Consider the following 19556-nt stretch of genomic DNA (forward strand, 5'->3'; position numbering starts at 1 on the left):
ATCCCATTCCCAGTCACACACCCGATCCCATTCCCAGTCACACACCCGATCCAGTTCCCAGTCACACACCCGATCCAGTTCCCAGTCACACACCCGATCTAATTCCCAGTCACACACCTGATCCCACTCCCAGTCACACACCCAATCCCATTCCCAGTCACGCGTCCGATCCCATTCCCGGTCACACACCTGATCCCATTCCCAGTCACGAATCTGATCCCGTTCCCAGTCAAGCACTCAGTCCCATTCTCTGTCACGCACCAAATCCCATTCCCTGTCACACACCTGATCCCGTTCACAGTCACGCACCTGATCCCATTCCCAGTCATGTATCCGATCCTGTTCCCAGTCAAGCACTCAGTCCCATTCTCTGTCACGCACCAAATCCCATTCCCTGTCCAACACTCGATCCCATTCCCTGTCACCCGCCTGATCCCATTCCCTGTCACACACCCGATCCCATTCCCAGTCACACACCTGATCCCATTCTCAGTCACGCATCCGATCCCGTTTCCAGTCACACACCTGATCCCATTCCCAGTCACGCATCCAATCCCATTCCCAGTCACACACCTGATCCCATTCCCAGTCACGCATCCGATCCCGTTTCCAGTCACACACCTGATCCCATTCCCAGTCACGCATCCAATCCCATTACCAGTCCACAGCTGATATCACTCACAGTCACACACCTGATCCCATTCCCAGTCACACACCCGATCCCATTCCCTGTCACACAGCCGATCCCATTCCCTGTCACACACCCGATCCCATTCCCTGTCACGCATCTGATCCCATTCCCAGTCACACACCTGATCCCATTCCCAGTCAAGCATCAAATCCCTTTCCCAGTCACACACCCAATCCCACTCCCAGTCACACACCCAATGCCATTCCCAGTCACGCGTCCGATCCCATTCCCAGTCAGACACCTGATCCCATTCCCAGTCACGCATCTGATCCCGTTCTCAGTCAAGCACTCAGTCCCATTCCCTGTCACACACTCGATCCCATTCTCTGTCACGCACCAAATCCCATTCCCTGTCACACACCTGATCCCGTTCCCAGTCACGCACCTGATCCCATTCCCAGTAACGTATCCGATCCTGTTCCCAGTCATGCACTCAATCCCATTCCCTGTCCAACACTCGATCCCATTCCCTGTCACCCACCTGATCCCATTCCCTGTCACACACCCGATCCCATTCCCAGTCACACACCTGATCCCATTCCCAGTCACGCATCCGATCCCGTTTCCAGTCACACACCTGATCCCATTCCCAGTCACGCATCCAATCCCATTCCAGGTCACACACCCGATCCCATTCCCAGTCATGCATCCGATCCCATTTCCAGTCACAAACCTGATCCCATTCCCAGTTACGCATCCAATCCCATTCCCAGTCACACACCTGATCCCATTCCCTGTCACACACCCGAACCCATTCCCAGTAACTCACCTGATCCCATTCCCAGTCACACACCCGATCCCATTCCCAGTCACACACCCGATCTAATTCCCAGTCACGCATCCGATCCCGTTCCCAGTCACACACTCGATCCCATTCCCAGTCACACACCCGATTCCATTACCTGTCACACACCTGATCCCGTTCCCTGTCACACACCTCATCCCGTTCTCTGTCACACACCCGATCCCATTCCCAGTCACACACTCAATCCCGTTCCCAGTCACGCACTCAATCCCATTCCCTGTCACACACCTGATCCCATTCCCAGTCACGCATCCGATCGCATTCCCAGTCACACACCTGATCCCACTCCCAGTCATGCACCTGATCCCATTCCCAGTCACACACCTGATCCCATTCCCAGTCACACACCCGATCCCATTCCCAGTCACGCATCCGATCGCATTCCCAGTCACACACCTGATCCCACTCGCAGTCATGCACCTGATCCCATTCCCAGTCACACACCCGATCCCTTTCCCTGTCACACACCCAATCCCATTCCTTGTAACGCACTCAATCCCATTCCCTGTCACACACCCGATCCCATTCCCTGTCACGCACTCAATCCCATTGCCTGTCACACACCCGATCCCATTCCCTGTCACACACCTGATCCCATTCCCTGTCACACACCTGATCCCATTCCCTGTCACACACCCGATCCCATTCCCTGTCACACACCTGATCCCATTCCCTGTCACACACCCGATCCCGTTCCCAGTCACACACCTGATTCCACTCCCAGTTACACAACTGATCCCATTCCCTGTCACGCATCCGATCCCATTCCCAGTCACATATCCAATCCCATTCCCTGTCACACATCCGATCCCGTTCCCAGTCACTCACCTGATCCCATTCCCAGTGTCGCATCCAATCCCGTTCCCAGTCACGCACTCAATCCCATTCCCTGTCACACACCCAATCCCATTCCCTGTCACACACCCGATCCCATTCCCTGTCACACACCCGATCCCGTTCCCAGTCACACACCTGATTCCACTCCCAGTTACACAACTGATCCCATTGCCTGTCATGCACCCAATCCCAGTCATACACCTGATCCCATTCCCATTCACGCATCCGATCCCGTTCCCAGTCACGCACTCAGTCCCATTCCCTGTCACACACCCGATCCCATTCTCTGTCAAGCACCCAATCCCAATCCCAGTCACACACCCGATCCCATTCCCTGTCACGCACCCGATCCCATTCCCAGTCACATATCCAATCCCATTCCCTGTCACACATCCGATCCCGTTCCCAGTCACTCACCTGATCCCATTCCCAGTCACGCATCCAATCCCGTTCCCAGTCACGCACTCAATCCCATTCCCTGTCACACACCCAATCCCATTCCCTGTCACACACCCGATCCCATTCCCTGTCACACACCTGATCCCATTCCCTGTCACGCATCCGATCCCGTTCCCAGTCACGCACTCGATCCCATTCCCTGTCACACACCCGATCCCATTCCCCGTCACGCACCCGATCCCATTCCCTGTCACGCACCCAATCTCATTCCCTGTCACGCACCCGATCCCATTCCCGGTCACGCACCCGATCCCATTCCCTGTCACGCACCCGATCCCATTCCCAGTCACACACCCGATCCCATTCCCAGTCATGCACCCGATCCCATTCCCTGTCACACACCTGATCCCACTCCCAGTCACACACCTGATCCCATTCCCAGTCACTCACCCAATCCTAATCCCAGGCACACACCTGATCCCATTCCCTGTCACACACCTGATCCCATTCCCTGTCTTACACCTGATCCCATTCCCAGTCACACACCCAATCCCATTCCCTGTCACGCATCCGATCCCGTTCCCAGTCACCCACCGGATCCCATTCCCAGACACACATCTGATCCCGTTCCCAGTCACGCACTCAATCCCATTCCCCGTCACACACCCGATCCCATTCCCTGTCACACACCCGATCCCATTCCCAGTCACACACCCGATCCCATTCCCTGTCACACACCCGATCCCATTCCCCGTCACGCACCCGATCCCATTCCCTGTCACGCACTCGATCCCATTCCCTGTCACACACCCGATCCCATTCCCCGTCACGCACCCGATCCCATTCCCTGTCACGCACCCGATCTCATTCCCTGTCACGCACCCGATCCCATTCCCGGTCACGCACCCGATCCCATTCCCTGTCACGCACCCGATCCCATTCCCAGTCACGCACCCGATCCCATTCCCGGTCACGCACCCGATCCCATTCCCTGTCACGCACCCGATCCCCATTCCCTGTCACACACCTGATCCCGCTCCCAGTCACACACCCGATCCCATTCCCAGTCACACACCCGATCCCATTGCCTGTCACGCACTCGATCCCATTGCCTGTCACACACCCGATCCCATTGCCTGTCACACACCCGATCCCATTGCCTGTCACACACCCGATCCCATTGCCTGCCACACACCCGATCCCATTCCCTGTCACACACCCGATCCCATTCCCTGTCACACACCCGATCCCATTCCCAGTCACTCACCCAATCCCAATCCCAGTCACTCACCCAATCCCAATCCCAGTCACACACCCGATCCAATTTCCTGTCACGCACCCAATCCCAATCCCAGTCATACACCCGATCCCATTCCCTGTCTCGCACCCAATCCCAATCCCACTCATGCACCTGATCCCATTTCCTGTCCCAGATATGATTCTATTCTGAGTCCTACACTTGCTTCCAGTCCTGGTGCACATTTGAGTTAATTCTCAGTGAAACAACTAACCCTGCTAACTTGTGCACATTCACCCCCATTCCTAAATTGCACGTGACTGCAATTCCAGGCACAAACGTGATTTCAGTCTCAGTTTCATAGATTCAGGTTAGTTTTTTTCATATACAGCAGAATGCCACAAAGTTCCCTGCTTGTGTGAAGCTCGCACAGTAAACAGAGTGCATGGCCATAATGCAATACATGTAGTGACCAGCACAAAACAACAGAGTGGTGCAAAGATTGTCTGTATTCTGAAGTAAGGCAGAAAGAAATGCTTGTATGAATGTAATGGAAAATGTAGCATGAGGGACTTAAGGATGTGGTAGCTCCACTGGGAAGCGGATGTCAAAGAGGTGATTGGTTCACATGTGGAGAAGAAGCTGTTCTTGAATCAGGTTGCCCATGTTTCCAAGCTCCTGGATATATACAGCAAAAGATTGCAGTGCACTCAGATGCAGTGCCCACTCTGTCTCCAGTTGTAATCGTTCTTCTATGTCCTGTATGTTTTTGTTATGATCAGAATGGTGCTGGCTATCCTTACTTTCATAAGTTATCGTGTGGGGAATATATGTGTTATGTGCACCACGGTGCATGGAAAAGCATTGTTTTGTTTGACAGTATACATGCATGTAGTTAAGTGACAATAAACTTGATTTGACTTGACTTGAAGTAGAAGAGAGAGAAAGGGGATTGTTAATGTGGCAGTCTGCCTTGCAGATGCTATTAGCCTTCCTGAAGATAGACTGGATCAAAGGAAATGATGACCCTGTGACGGACTGGACAGTTTTTACCACTTTCTGCAGGTTCCATTGATCCAGAGCAGAGCAGTTTAAAGGTTCAAAGGTTTGTTTATTATCAAAGTATTCAGCTCTGAAATTCCTCTTCTTCAGATAGCCATGAAATGAAGAAAGAAAGAAATGGCATCACTATCATAAATGCCCAATTCCCCGTTCCCCGCATAAAAAAATGAACAAGAATGGAAAAGGCAGGTCAACTCCTAAATCCCCCTCCCTCATACATACAAAAAAATAAGAAAGATTGCCCGAAATATACAGAATATAACAAAACTATAGATTGAAGTAAAGTCCACAGTCCAAGTCCAACAGAGTGATCCCAATTGTGATCAAAAGGCAGTCTCCCCTCTCCAGTAACAGAGCGATCCCACCAGTGATCAAAAGGCAGTCTCCCCTCTCTGATAGCGGAGTGATCCCACCAGTGATCAAAAGGCAGTCTCCCCTCTCTGATAGCGGAGTGATCCCACCAGTGATCAAAAGGCAGTCTCCCCTCTCTGATAGCGGAGTGATCCCAATTCTGATCAAAAGGCAGTCTCCCCTCTCCAGTAGCAGAGTGATCCCAATTGTGATCAAAAGCCAGTCTCCCCTCTCCAGTAACAGAGCGATCCCACCAGTGATCAAAAGGCAGTCTCCCCTCTCCAGTAGCAGTGATCCCAATTGTGATCAAATGCCAGTCTCCCCTCTCCAGTAACAGAATGATCCCAATTGTGATCAAAAGGCAGTCTCCCCTCTCCAGTAGCAGAGCGATCCCACCAGTGATCAAAAGGCAGTCTCCCCTCTCTGATAGCGGAGTGATCCCACCAGTGATCAAAAGGCAGTCTCCCCTCTCTGATAGCGGAGTGATCCCACCAGTGATCAAAAGACAGTCTCCCCTCTCTGATAGCGGAGTGATCCCAATTGTGATCAAAAGCCAGTCTCCCCTCTCCAGTAACAGAGCGATCCCACCAGTGATCAAAAGGCAGTCTCCCCTCTCTGATAGCGGAGTGATCCCACCAGTGATCAAAAGGCAGTCTCCCCTCTCCAGTAGCAGTGATCCCAATTGTGATCAAACGCCAGTCTCCCCTCTCCAGTAACAGAATGATCCCAATTGTGATCAAAAGGCAGTCTCCCCTCTTCAATAGCAGAGTGATCCCACCAGTGATCAAAAGGCAGTCTCCCCTCTCCAGTAGCAGAGTGATCCCAATTGTGATCAAAAGCCAGTCTCCCCTCTCCAGTAACAGAGCGATCCCACCAGTGATCAAAAGGCAGTCTCCCCTCTCCAGTAGCAGTGATCCCAATTGTGATCAAATGCCAGTCTCCCCTCTCCAGTAACAGAATGATCCCAATTGTGATCAAAAGGCAGTCTCCCCTCTCCAGTAGCAGAGCGATCCCACCAGTGATCAAAAGGCAGTCTCCCCTCTCTGATAGTGGAGTGATCCCACCAGTGATCAAAAGGCAGTCTCCCCTCTCTGATAGCAGAGTGATCCCAATTGTGATCATACGCCAGTCTCCCCTCTCCAGTAACAGAATGATCCCAATTGTGATTAAAAGGCAGTCTCCCCTCTTCAATAGCAGAGTGATCCCACCAGTGATCAAAAGGCAGTCTCCCCTCTCCAGTAGCAGAGTGATCCCACCAGTGATCAAAAGGCAGTCTCCCCTCTCCAGTAGTAGAGTGATCCCAATTATGATCAAAAGCCAGTCTCCCCTCTCCAGTAACAGAATGATCCCAATTGTGATCAAAAGGCAGTCTCCCCTCTTCATTAGCAGAGTGATCCCACCAGTGATCAAAAGGCAGTCTCCCCTCTTCAATAGCAGAGTGATCCCACCAGTGATCAAAAGGCAGTCTCCCCTCTTCAATAGCAGAGTGATCCCACCAGTGATCAAAAGGCAGTCTCCCCTCTTCAATAGCAGAGTGATCCCACCAGTGATCAAAAGGCAGTCTCCCCTCTTCAATAGCAGAGTGATCCCACCAGTGATCAAAAGGCAGTCTCCCCTCTTCAATAGCAGAGTGATCCCACCAGTGATCAAAAGGCGGTCTCCCCTCTCTGATAGCAGAGTGATCCCACCAGTGATCAAAAGGCAGTCTCCCCTCTTCAATAGCAGAGTGATCCCACCAGTGATCAAAAGGCAGTCTCCCCTCTTCAATAGCAGAGTGATCCCAATTGTGATCAAAAGGCAGTCTCCCCTCTTCAATAGCAGAGTGATCCCACCAGTGATCAAAAGGCGGTCTCCCCTCTCTATAGCAGAGTGATCCCAATTGTGATCAAAAGGCAGTCTCCCCTCTTCAATAGCAGAGTGATCCCACCAGTGATCAAAAGGCAGTCTCCCCTCTCTGATAGCAGAGTGATCCCAATTGTGATCAAAAGGCAGTCTCCCCTCTCCATGACAGAGTGATCCCACCAGTGATCAAAAGGCAGTCTCCCCTCTCCAGTAACAGTGATCCCACCAGTGATCAAAAGGCAGTCTCCCCTCTTCAATAGCAGAGTGATCCCACCAGTGATCAAAAGGCAGTCTCCCCTCTCCAGTAACAGAGTGATCCCAATTGTGATCAAAAGGCAGTCTCCCCTCTCCATGACAGAGTGATCCCACCAGTGATCAAAAGGCAGTCTCCCCTCTCCAGTAGCAGAGTGATCCCAATTGTGATCAAAAGGCAGTCTCCCCTCTCCAGTAACAGAGCGATCCCACCAGTGATCAAAAGGCAGTCTCCCCTCTCTGATAGCGGAGTGATCCCACCAGTGATCAAAAGGCGGTCTCCCCTCTCCGTGACAGAGTGATCCCACCAGTGATCAAAAGGCAGTCTCCCCTCTCTGATAGCAGAGTGATCCCAATTGTGATCAAAAGGCAGTCTCCCCTCTTCAATAGCAGAGTGATCCCACCAGTGATCAAAAGGCAGTCTCCCCTCTCTGATAGCAGAGTGATCCCAATTGTGATCAAAAGGCAGTCTCCCCTCTTCAATAGCAGAGTGATCCCACCAGTGATCAAAAGCCAGTCTCCCCTCTCCAGTAACAGAGCGATCCCACCAGTGATCAAAAGGCAGTCTCCCCTCTCTGATAGCGGAGTGATCCCAATTGTGATCAAAAGGCAGTCTCCCCTCTCCAGTAGCAGAGTGATCCCAATTGTGATCAAAAGCCAGTCTCCCCTCTCCAGTAACAGAGCGATCCCACCAGTGATCAAAAGGCAGTCTCCCCTCTCTGATAGCGGATTGATCCCACCAGTGATCAAAAGGCGGTCTCCCCTCTCCGTGACAGAGTGATCCCACAGTGATCAAAAGGCAGTCTCCCATCTCTGATAGCAGAGTGATCCCAATTGTGATCAAAAGGCAGTCTCCCCTCTCTGATAGCAGAATGATCCCACCAGTGATCAAAAGGCGGTCTCCCCTCTCTATAGCAGAGTGATCCCAATTGTGATCAAAAGGCAGTCTCCCCTCTTCAATAGCAGAGTGATCCCACCAGTGATCAAAAGGCAGTCTCCCCTCTCTGATAGCAGAGTGATCCCACCAGTGATCAAAAGGCAGTCTCCCCTCTTCAATAGCAGAGTGATCCCACCAGTGATCAAAAGGCAGTCTCCCCTCTCTGATAGCAGAGTGATCCCACCAGTGATCAAAAGGCGGTCTCCCCTCTCTATAGCAGAGTGATCCCAATTGTGATCAAAAGGCAGTCTCCCCTCTTCAATAGCAGAGTGATCCCACCAGTGATCAAAAGGCAGTCTCCCCTCTCTGATAGCAGAGTGATCCCAATTGTGATCAAAAGGCAGTCTCCCCTCTCCATGACAGAGTGATCCCACCAGTGATCAAAAGGCAGTCTCCCCTCTCCAGTAACAGAGTGATCCCACCAGTGATCAAAAGGCAGTCTCCCCTCTTCAATAGCAGAGTGATCCCACCAGTGATCAAAAGGCAGTCTCCCCTCTCCAGTAACAGAGTGATCCCAATTGTGATCAAAAGGCAGTCTCCCCTCTCCATGACAGAGTGATCCCACCAGTGATCAAAAGGCAGTCTCCCCTCTCCAGTAGCAGAGTGATCCCAATTGTGATCAAAAGGCAGTCTCCCCTCTCCAGTAACAGAGCGATCCCACCAGTGATCAAAAGGCAGTCTCCCCTCTCTGATAGCGGAGTGATCCCACCAGTGATCAAAAGGCGATCTCCCCTCTCCATGACAGTGTGATCCCACCAGTGATCAAAAGGCAGTCTCCCATCTCTGATAGCAGAGTGATCCCAATTGTGATCAAAAGGCAGTCTCCCCTCTTCAATAGCAGAGTGATCCCACCAGTGATCAAAAGGCAGTCTCCCCTCTCTGATAGCAGAGTGATCCCACCAGTGATCAAAAGGCGGTCTCCCCTCTCTATAGCAGAGTGATCCCAATTGTGATCAAAAGGCAGTCTCCCCTCTTCAATAGCAGAGTGATCCCACCAGTGATCAAAAGGCAGTCTCCCCTCTCTGATAGCAGAGTGATCCCAATTGTGATCAAAAGGCAGTCTCCCCTCTCCATGACAGAGTGATCCCACCAGTGATCAAAAGGCAGTCTCCCCTCTCCAGTAACAGAGTGATCCCACCAGTGATCAAAAGGCAGTCTCCCCTCTTCAATAGCAGAGTGATCCCACCAGTGATCAAAAGGCAGTCTCCCCTCTCCAGTAACAGAGTGATCCCAATTGTGATCAAAAGGCAGTCTCCCCTCTCCATGACAGAGTGATCCCACCAGTGATCAAAAGGCAGTCTCCCCTCTCCAGTAGCAGAGTGATCCCAATTGTGATCAAAAGGCAGTCTCCCCTCTCCAGTAACAGAGCGATCCCACCAGTGATCAAAAGGCAGTCTCCCCTCTCTGATAGCGGAGTGATCCCACCAGTGATCAAAAGGCAGTCTCCCCTCTCCAGTACAGAGCGATCCCACCAGTGATCAAAAGGCAGTCTCCCCTCTGATAGCGGAGTGATCCCAATTGTGATCAAAAGGCAGTCTCCCCTCTTCAATAGCAGAGTGATCCCACCAGTGATCAAAAGGCAGTCTCCCCTCTCCAGTAACAGAATGATCCCAATTGTGATCAAAAGACAGTCTCCCCTCTTCATTAGCAGAGTGATCCCACCAGTGATCAAAAGGCAGTCTCCCCTCTCCAGTAACAGAATGATCCCAATTGTGATCAAAAGACAGTCTCCCCTCTTCATTAGCAGAGTGATCCCACCAGTGATCAAAAGGCAGTCTCCCCTCTTCAATAGCAGAGTGATCCCAATTGTGATCAAAAGGCAGTCTCCCCTCTTCAATAGCAGAGTGATCCCACCAGTGATCAAAAGGCAGTCTCCCCTCTCCAGTAACAGAATGATCCCAATTGTGATCAAAAGGCAGTCTCCCCTCTTCAATAGCAGAGTGATCCCACCAGTGATCAAAAGGCAGTCTCCCCTCTTCAATAGCAGAGTGATCCCACCAGTGATCAAAAGGCAGTCTCCCCTCTTCAATAGCAGAGTTATCCCACCAGTGATCAAAAGGCAGTCTCCCCTCTCCAGTAACAGAGTGATCCCAATTGTGATCAAAAGGCAGTCTCCCCTCTCCATGACAGAGTGATCCCACCAGTGATCAAAAGGCAGTCTCCCCTCTCCATAACAGAGTGATCCCAATTGTGATCAAAAGGCAGTCTCCCCTCTCCATAACAGAGTGATCCCAATTGTGATCAAAAGGCAGTCTCCCCTCTTCAATAGCAGAGTGATCCCACCAGTGATCAAAAGGCAGTCTCCCCTCTCCATAACAGAGTGATCCCAATTGTGATCAAAAGGCAGTCTCCCCTCTTCAATAGCAGAGTGATCCCACCAGTGATCAAAAGGCAGTCTCCCCTCTCCAGTAACAGAGTGATCCCAATTGTGATCAAAAGGCAGTCTCCCCTCTCCATGACAGAGTGATCCCACCAGTGATCAAAAGGCAGTCTCCCCTCTCCAGTACAGAGCGATCCCACCAGTGATCAAAAGACAGTCTCCCCTCTCTGATAGCGGAGTGATCCCAATTGTGATCAGAAGGCAGTCTCCCCTCTTCAATAGCAGAGTGATCCCACTAGTGATCAAAAGGCAGTCTCCCCTCTTCAATAGCAGAGTGATCCCACCAGTCATCAAAAGGCAGTCTCCCCTCTCTGATAGCAGAGTGATCCCACCAGTGATCAAAAGGCAGTCTCCCCTCTCTGATAGCAGAGTGATCCCAATTGTGATCAAAAGGCAGCAGTTGCCACGTACCTTCTGCATTTGACTTGATTTTTCAATCTCCCTCGTCAGTTTAATCAGCAAAATAGAGTCAAACATGGGCTCGCACCCTGTCCCGCAGCCTTCTCCCCACAAGGTTCACACAGCTGTCTCTGCTTCCTGGAATCCTCTCGGAGACTGTGGAGTGCTGAAACACCCAAACGATCTTCAAACAGCAAATCAGTCTCCAACAGTTCCAGTATCCCATTCAAGAAGTAAACCAAATCCTAATCCTAATCCGTATGTGGGAGGAGACCAGAGCACTCGGAGAAAGCCCACGCGATCACAGGGAGAACGTACAAACTCCTCACAGAAAGCGGCAGGAATTGAACCCCGAATTGTTATCTCCGGTGCTATAACAGAGTTACCCTAACCACTACACTGCCGCGCCATGGTGACATGTTGTGATCATTGCTAACTGACCGAAGTCTGCAGGGCAGGGAGTCCAGAAGCCATTTACTACCAGGGTGTTTAAAATGATGAGGGGCTTGAATAAGATGGATGAGCACAGTTTTTCTCTTTGGCAATCAAGAACTAGGAGGCACAGATTTATGGTGAAAAGGGAGAGGTTTTATTGGAACCTGAGGGGTAACTTTTTCACCCAGAGTGCAGTCAGTATATGGGATGAGCTGCCAGATGAAGTATTTAAGGCAGGTACATTAACATTTAAAAGATACTTGGATAGGTACAGCGAGAGGAAAGATTGAGAAGGATATAGACCAAATGTTACTAGGATAGCCGAAGAACCTGTTCCCATGCTGTATGACTCCATGACTCTGTGACCTGGTCTGCTGTCAGTGATATCGACAGCACTGGTCCCAGTCTCACGTCTGATCCTCGTCCATGTCTCACACTTGGCCCCAACTGTGTTCCGTGTTCTGGCACTGTGTTCGTGGCACTTTGTTGACCACACTGTGTCCAGCACTGTCTTGGCGGCACAGTGGTCTGGCATTGTGTTGGTGACACAGTACTCTGGCACTATGTCGGTGCCGTTGTGCTCCAGCACAGTGTTCCTGCAGTGTGTGACAAGAGACCTTGACAAGGACAGTTAGGACACAAATCCTGGAGTATCTGAGGCAAAGATCAAGACACGGTATGAAGCTGGTGGGGGGTGGGGGGGGGGGAACTGAGCACAAACAAAATGCTAGACAATATCTCCATCTGGGCTTATGATTGAGCACTGACACTCTGCGCTGAGTGCTCTTTAAATACTTAATTCTTAGTGCCCAGAACAGGATTGCCAATTAGAGGGATGGTCCTGAACACTTAAAGGGGCTGCTCCAGCTAGCCATCCTCTGAGGAATTAGAGCATCTCAACCCCAGAAGCTGGCCTGGTAACAGGTCCCCCTCCCTTATGGCCAACTTCTGATGGCCCTGGCTGCTCAGAGTGACAGTGATGGTAGTCATGGATGAAAACCGGACCACAATGTCTTTTCCAGGCACCCAGCTCCTTTTCTCAGGTCCAAATCCTTCCCAGTCAATGAGGTATTGCCGAACACCCCGAAGAACAGTTTGTGAGTCCCAAAGTCTGCTCACTGTGAAGAACTGTTCCCCATCAATAATCCAAGGTGGTGGTGGGGCTGATGGTTGTGGGGCTAAGGGGCTGGTGCCAACAGGTTTTAATTTAGAGATGTGGAAGATGAGATTGATCTTTAGGGTCTTGGGGAGTTGCAAGGTGTAAGTCACCGAGTTTACCTTCCTCAGGACTTTGAACTTTGGCACCAACTTTCTAGACTCCTCCCAGGCAGGCATATCTTGAGTGGACTGTCAGACCTGTTGCCCAGGCCGCAAAATGGGTCCCCATCTTCTCCTGCGATTAGCTGGCTGGGTAGAGGCCAGCAAAATCTCTCTTGCCATTTCAGCTTGCGGCATTGAACGAGATCTTTGGCTGCAGGAAGCCCGACCTTGTCCTCCTGTTGCAGGAAGAGTGGTGGAGGAAAACCAATCTGGCACTCGAATGTTGTGGGCAGACTCTGCCCACATCAAATGATTGCACCACTCGTCAGGGCTTTCTGAGGCTATGGTTCATTCAAAATATTGGTTGGTCTGCCCTGCCTGGCCATTGGACTGTGGCTGAAACCCAGAGGAAAGTCTTGCTGTGACTTCAATCAGCTTACAGAATGCCTTCCAGAAATATGATGTGAATTGTGGACCAAGATCCAAGACGATGTCCACCAGGAATCCATGGATCCTGAAGACCTGGTCCAGGGCAATTTCAGCCATCTCTATCACAGATGGTAGCTTATCCAAGGCCGTGAACTTGCAGGTCTTCGAAAACTAATCGATAATTACCATGATGACGCTTTTCCACCTGGGTGGTGGAAAACCCATGACAAAGTCCATGGAGATGTGCGCCCATAGTCTTTCCAGAACAGAAAGGAGGTGGAGGAGCCTTTGTAGTCAGGTACAGGGCACTTTGCTCCTCGCATGCCTGCACATACAGCAAAACCTCTTCTGCCATTCCGGGGCACCGATACTGTACCTACTCTTGATAGACTTGAGAGCCCTGGCATTCCCTGAGTGAATGGTCATTCTCGATGAATGCCCCCATTGGAGTATCTGGGACTGGGGTGGGGGGGGTGGATCTTGGGACAAACAGCTGACCCGGAGGACTGTTATTAGGAATCTCCCCTTGCAATGAATTGGCACTACCACCTTGGCCTGGGGCAAAATGGTAGAAGGCTGCCTCTCTTATTTGGGTTTGTCAAAAAAAGCATCTAGTTTCTGGTTCTTTGACCCTGGTCAACTGGTCAGGATGAAATTAAAACAGTTAAAGAACAGAGGCCACCTGGGCTGCCTGGAAATCAGTATCTTGGCTTTCTAAATATAAACCAAGTTCTTGTGGTCTATCCAAATGATAAAAGGGTATTGGCCCCCTCAAACCAGTAATGCCATTCCTCCAAAGCCACAAGAACCACAAGAAGCTCCTGATTCCAATGTGCTTTTCACAGAACGGACAGTTGTGCATCGTTTATTCTTGATATTTCCCTGACTGCTGTCAGTGGCTTAGGAGTTTATGGGATTATTAAGTACTATACACATTTTCTGATTCCATTCATAATTTACCTGGTTGTGGACTATCAATAGTTCATCTATTGCATAGAAGAACTTGGCATCTTTGTTGAGCTATCAGAATATGTACATATCACGCATTATGTTCAAAATGTGTTTAATTTCCCAGAAAGAGATGTTATTTCTGGCCCAGGCTCCAGCAAAGCAATGGTTATGTATTCACTTATGTTCTTAACAGAGATGCTTTTGAAGTGGTATTTAATCAATGCTGTATGCTGATGCTTCAAGTTTATTAAGGATTTGGAACAACAGAGCAGCCCGGTGGACACTCTACTTGATCTTCGTTCCCGGGAGGCATCTTTGCAGGGAGGTAAACTGAAAAATCAATAAGCCAGCTACCAGCAAATACAGATGTCATGAAGATGCCATTATACGAGGAGGATGCAAAGAAAGCACCAGAATTGCCATTCAAAGGATCTCCACCTTCCTACGCATCAATGTAATTTATAGTGGCCTGATGTGAACATTTGCATATTCAGTACCTATGAAAAATGTCAGCAATATGGTATTGAGCTTTGAAAGCAATTTGCACTGAATGTGCTTTATAATTGTAACTTGTGAATTTTGAGAGCCCTGTGTTGTGTAAATGGAAATAATAATCTCAAAACCTATACAAGTGGGGACAGTTTGGGTTCTTATAGAATTGTCCATTGTACTTGTTTATTTGCTAATTCTGATACTGACAGCAATTGAAACCAAGCTTCTGTGTGTTAATAGAGCTAATTTCTAGCTACCTGGAGAAGAACGCACATAGCTGCAGTTTACTGTCCAAAGATGACTGTTGAGACAACATTGCACCCTCTCCAGTGTCTGAGGTGTCCACCTCCATGATGAAGGGAAGGTCCAGGTTAGTGAAACCAAGATGGGAGCTGATGTGAACTGTTGTTTGAGCTCTGCAGAAGCAGCCTCTGCTTTGGTAGTCCAGACAAAAGGGCCCATGGATTTCTTAGTTAGCGCCATCAGCAGAGCTGAATTTTCTGACAAACTTCTGGTAGAAGACTGCAAACCCCAGGAATCACTGGACTTGTTTGACACTGGATGATAAACACAAAGTATACTGCAGATGCTGTGGTCAAATCAACACATACAAATCACATATAATGTCTGGGTAGTCTCCAGCCCCTTGGTATGAACATCAAATTCTCCAACTTCCGGTAATTCCCTCCCTCTCTCTTCCCCTATCCCAGTCTCACTCTGTCTCGTCTTCTAGCTGCCTATCACCTCTCTCATGATTCTGCCTTCTTCTACTACCCATATTGCTTTCCCCTTAGATTCCTTCTTCACCTCTCCTGCCTATCCCCTCCCTGCTTCCCCTCTCTTATCCCTTAATTGTTCCTCTGATTGGTTTTCCATCCTCTCCCCACCTTCTTTATAGGGCCCCTGCCCCCTCCTTCTTCAGTCCTGACGAAGGGTCTCGGCCCGAAACGTTGACTGCTCATTTCAATGGATGCTGCCCGACCTGCTGAGTTCATCCAGCTTGTTTGTGTGTGACACTGGATGATGGTGGCCAGTCTCTGACTGCCTGGGTCTTGGTAGGGTCCAGTTTGAGATTGCCAATGGAGATAGTGAAACCCAAAAATGAAATTGTTGTCACGTGAACTTCTGACTTCTCCAGCTTGACATAAAGTCCATGGCCTAGGAGGTTCTTTAAAATGTCCCTGATGTGAGCGATAAGCTCCTCTATGGACTTCGAGAAGATCAGGATAAGGTGTACTTATAGAGAGTATGTAATCCATGCATAGTCATCGGCTTCCATCTTTCTTTCATATGAAGAAGAAGCCTACAGCAACTGGTGAGGTGGAGGGCCGAACGAAGCCCATGGCTCTTCTGTTGAGCTTTTCTCTGGGGCCTGAGAGTGTGAAAAATTAACCCTGCAGAGGACAAGTACCAGGCAGCAGGTCTACAGCACAGTCGTAGGATCAATGCGGAGGAAGAGTCAAGGCCTTTCACTTGCTGAAGACTTCCTCCAAGTCCTTTTAGATGGAAGAGATTTTGACCAGTTTGAGTGTTGCAATCTCCTCTGCACCTTTCTTTAAAGATACTCTCGAGACTTCTTAGGCAGCAGGGGTGATTCGACAGACCTCTGAGTCCCCTCTCTATGTTCACAAAACTCATTTGTAGAAACAGTAGCCAAATCAGAGTCCAAATCCTTGTATATATCCTCAGGAAATGACAGCCAGTTGTTACAAATAGCCTTTGTGCCCCCACGACTATGTTCCAATGGTCTGCGTATACCAGTCCTTCCTTTCCTTGGGTCCTGGTGGCTGGATTCCTTAGGCTTAGCTACAAGAATTCCAGACTGCTCGGGTACCTCCTTGCCCATCTCCTGAACTAGACATTCCCTCTCTCCAGTTCCCGCACTGTTCTAACCAGACAGGGTCGGGATACGCACAGTCCTGTTGGCCGGGACCGGCAGGTTTGGGTCTCCGGGACACTTCAGGTTACCTCACTCCGAAGGCCGCCCCCTTGTAAGTCAGTGGTCTCCGGGAGGATCTTCTGAAACAACATGCTGCAAACATACCGTCTTACAATGACTGAACCAAGCAACTATTCTGCCCTCCCTCAAGTCCGCAAATGGGTTATGCTGGGACAGCCGAAGGTACCCAAAGATCAGGGGTATGAGTGGTGAGTCAATAATATAGAAACTAAAGTCTTCCACACGATCCCCTATCCATATCTGCAAAACCACAGTCTGTTGCTGGATCTGCCTGGACCCTAGCGGGTGGCTGTCCAAGACAGCTGCGGGCAAGGACTGGCTCAACACGGGCAATTCCTAAGGCCAGAAAATTATCTGCTGCCCCAGAGTCCTGCAATTGGTTCTTACCCCAGGTGATCTCGGCCTTCAGCACAAAACGAGAATCCGTGAGATTGGACGTAAAGGCTGCTACCGTAACAGCCCTCCCAACACTGGATTGTCTTAGTGGTTTCTCATCAGTTGCACCCTCAGATGTGCTTTAGAAGCAACAACTTTGATTCCGACGCCTGGCCGCTCATTGGCAGAGAGTCCAGTGCAGCCAGCCTGGGTCTCGAGCAGGAGACAGGTTGGTCATGGTCTGAGGTCGGAGAGTGGAACTGCGATGTGTTGGGGCCAGGCTCAGACCAGCTCTCTTTGACCTCTGAAGTACTCTCACTTTCAATCTGCCGGATGACCATCGTGAAGAATGGATTGGTCAACCAGAACCTCTGAGTCTTCTGCCGGCCCTCCCAAGGTGAGGGCATCCTTCAGTTCATCTCAGAGCCTGTGGCGGCATAGAATTGCCAAGGCCTCTGCTTTTCTGCCAAGGTCCGAAATTCGATAACATAGTCAGCCACTGACTGACCACCCTGTCGAATTCCCACCAGGTGGTCCCAGGCTCATCTGGCTTCGGATGAAACACCTTCCTCGTGGCGCCCATGAATTCCTCCAAATCAGAGCAAATCTCTGAGTTGCACGGTGGACCAGGCCAGGGCTCTTCCAATCAGAAGAGGTGAGGAAAGTCATCTTTCCGTGCTTCGAAGGGAACCGGGATGGCTGGAGATTGGACGCTAATGAACATTGGGTGAGGAGGTAACAGTAAGAACCTGATTCACCGTCAAATCTCTCCACAGGTGGAATCTGGAAATCTGGAAATCCTCTTGCTGTGGCTGGCCACAGTGGGCGAAAGATCCTGATACCCCGCTGGATCCACATTGGCTGAATTGTACTGTCACGAGAGACCTTGACGAGGATGGTTAGGGCCCAAATGTTGAAGTATCCGAGGTAAGGATCGACACACGGTATAAAACTGTAACGGGAGCTGAGCACAAACTAAATGCTACGGTTGAGCACAGAGGCTCTGTTCAGGTCCTCTTTAAATGCTTAATTCTTGGCATCGAAAACATGATTGCCTATTAGCAGCATGGTCCTGAATCTTTAAAGAGGCCGCCCTAGCGATCCATACGCCGGAGAGTTAGAGCATCCAAACCCCGGAAGCTGGAGGGCTTGGATGCATCGTGTAACACACCGTGCTCCTGCACTGTGTTGGTGGCCCTGGGTTGTCTTTTGTGCTTCCTCTCATCACCCATACCATGAATGAGGTCAACCTGTGTTACCTGTGTGCCCAGCCTCGATAAGGTGAAGGAGCTGGGTTTTGGTCACGCGGCATCAAAAAGCCAGGCACTGTCTGGCAGAATTCTGAGATCATTTAATTCTGTGCTGTCTTGGCAATTGTTCACCTGCGGGATGACCGAAGAGCTGTGAAATTCTGAATGCCCTTTCATTTTCGAACTGCCACTGTGTCTCTTAAAACACATATTGGAGGATTGCAGACAGGATACATCTGGTTCTCAGTGTGCTCTTGGAAAATACATCCCAAGTGATGCCATTCCTGGTAATAACATCCAAAGTAATCCTCCACAATATTGTTCAAACTACTTTAAACAAAAATGACATGAGTGCAATGCATAACATGCACATGTGTGCATGTGCAAAGCATTAAGGAATTTCATTTACAATGCAATATTCTGGATATATTGTCTCTGAACTTTACAAGGATAACTTTCTTTCTTTGATGGTAATTCATGTTACTTCAGGAGGTGGTATATGAATACAAATATGTTTGTATCTGAGCACATATATTGGAAAAAAATTAGCAAGTCTGAGATATGAATTGATACAAGTATCTTAATATTATCAGAGTGGGACTTATTTCTAAAAATAATACTTATAGTAAAATGAAAGCTCTGTAAGAACTACAGTTTTAATGCAATCAAACAGAAGATTGCAGGAGTCAGATTTTGGTAAGTTTAAATCTGGAGTGTTGAAACATTGAAAGAAATTCACCCGTTACTTCATGACCGTTATTTAACATTTTTACCTCTTAGGTGGTAACTAGTACAGACATTTCAGATCCGGCACTGTGTGAGGTCAGCGGCTGTACGATGAGGCAACTGTCCCAGGAAAACAGCGGAATACCAACAATGCATCGGATCACATTTGGACCTTTGTAGGAAGAGCAGAGAAACAGGATTTCTGGAAGATCAATTATACTGGCATCCAGCTGATGAATTTTTCATCCAATGAGTTCAGTTCAGCTCAGTTCCAATAATTCTACCTTTCTTTTTCTCTTGCTCTGCTGACTGCTGAAATAACAAAGTATTGAAGTATATCCAGGAAATTAAACCCAGTTCACAGTATAAATATTAATTAAATATCTGTGATGACTGGGTCTAAACAACTATCTATGGCAACAGGAAGAACTTTATTTTCTTTTTTTACATATAGTATAAACTGTTACTTTAAGTGATCAGATGATT

At 49.4% G+C, this 19556-nt stretch overlaps 1 long non-coding RNA gene across 1 annotated transcript in view; it reads right to left on the reverse strand.

The window, feature by feature from the left end:
- Window positions 1-19324, reverse strand: part of LOC132377528 (uncharacterized) — a 101633-nt gene extending 82309 nt beyond the window's left edge. Inside the window, exon 1 of the long non-coding RNA XR_009506677.1 lies at window positions 19118-19324. This is a non-coding gene — a long non-coding RNA (uncharacterized LOC132377528). The remainder of the gene's footprint in view (window positions 1-19117) is intronic.
- Between the last annotated feature and the right edge of the window lie 232 nt (window positions 19325-19556).

Source organism: Hypanus sabinus, chromosome 18 (genome assembly GCF_030144855.1).
Source record: "Hypanus sabinus isolate sHypSab1 chromosome 18, sHypSab1.hap1, whole genome shotgun sequence".
Lineage (NCBI taxonomy): Eukaryota > Metazoa > Chordata > Chondrichthyes > Myliobatiformes > Dasyatidae > Hypanus > Hypanus sabinus.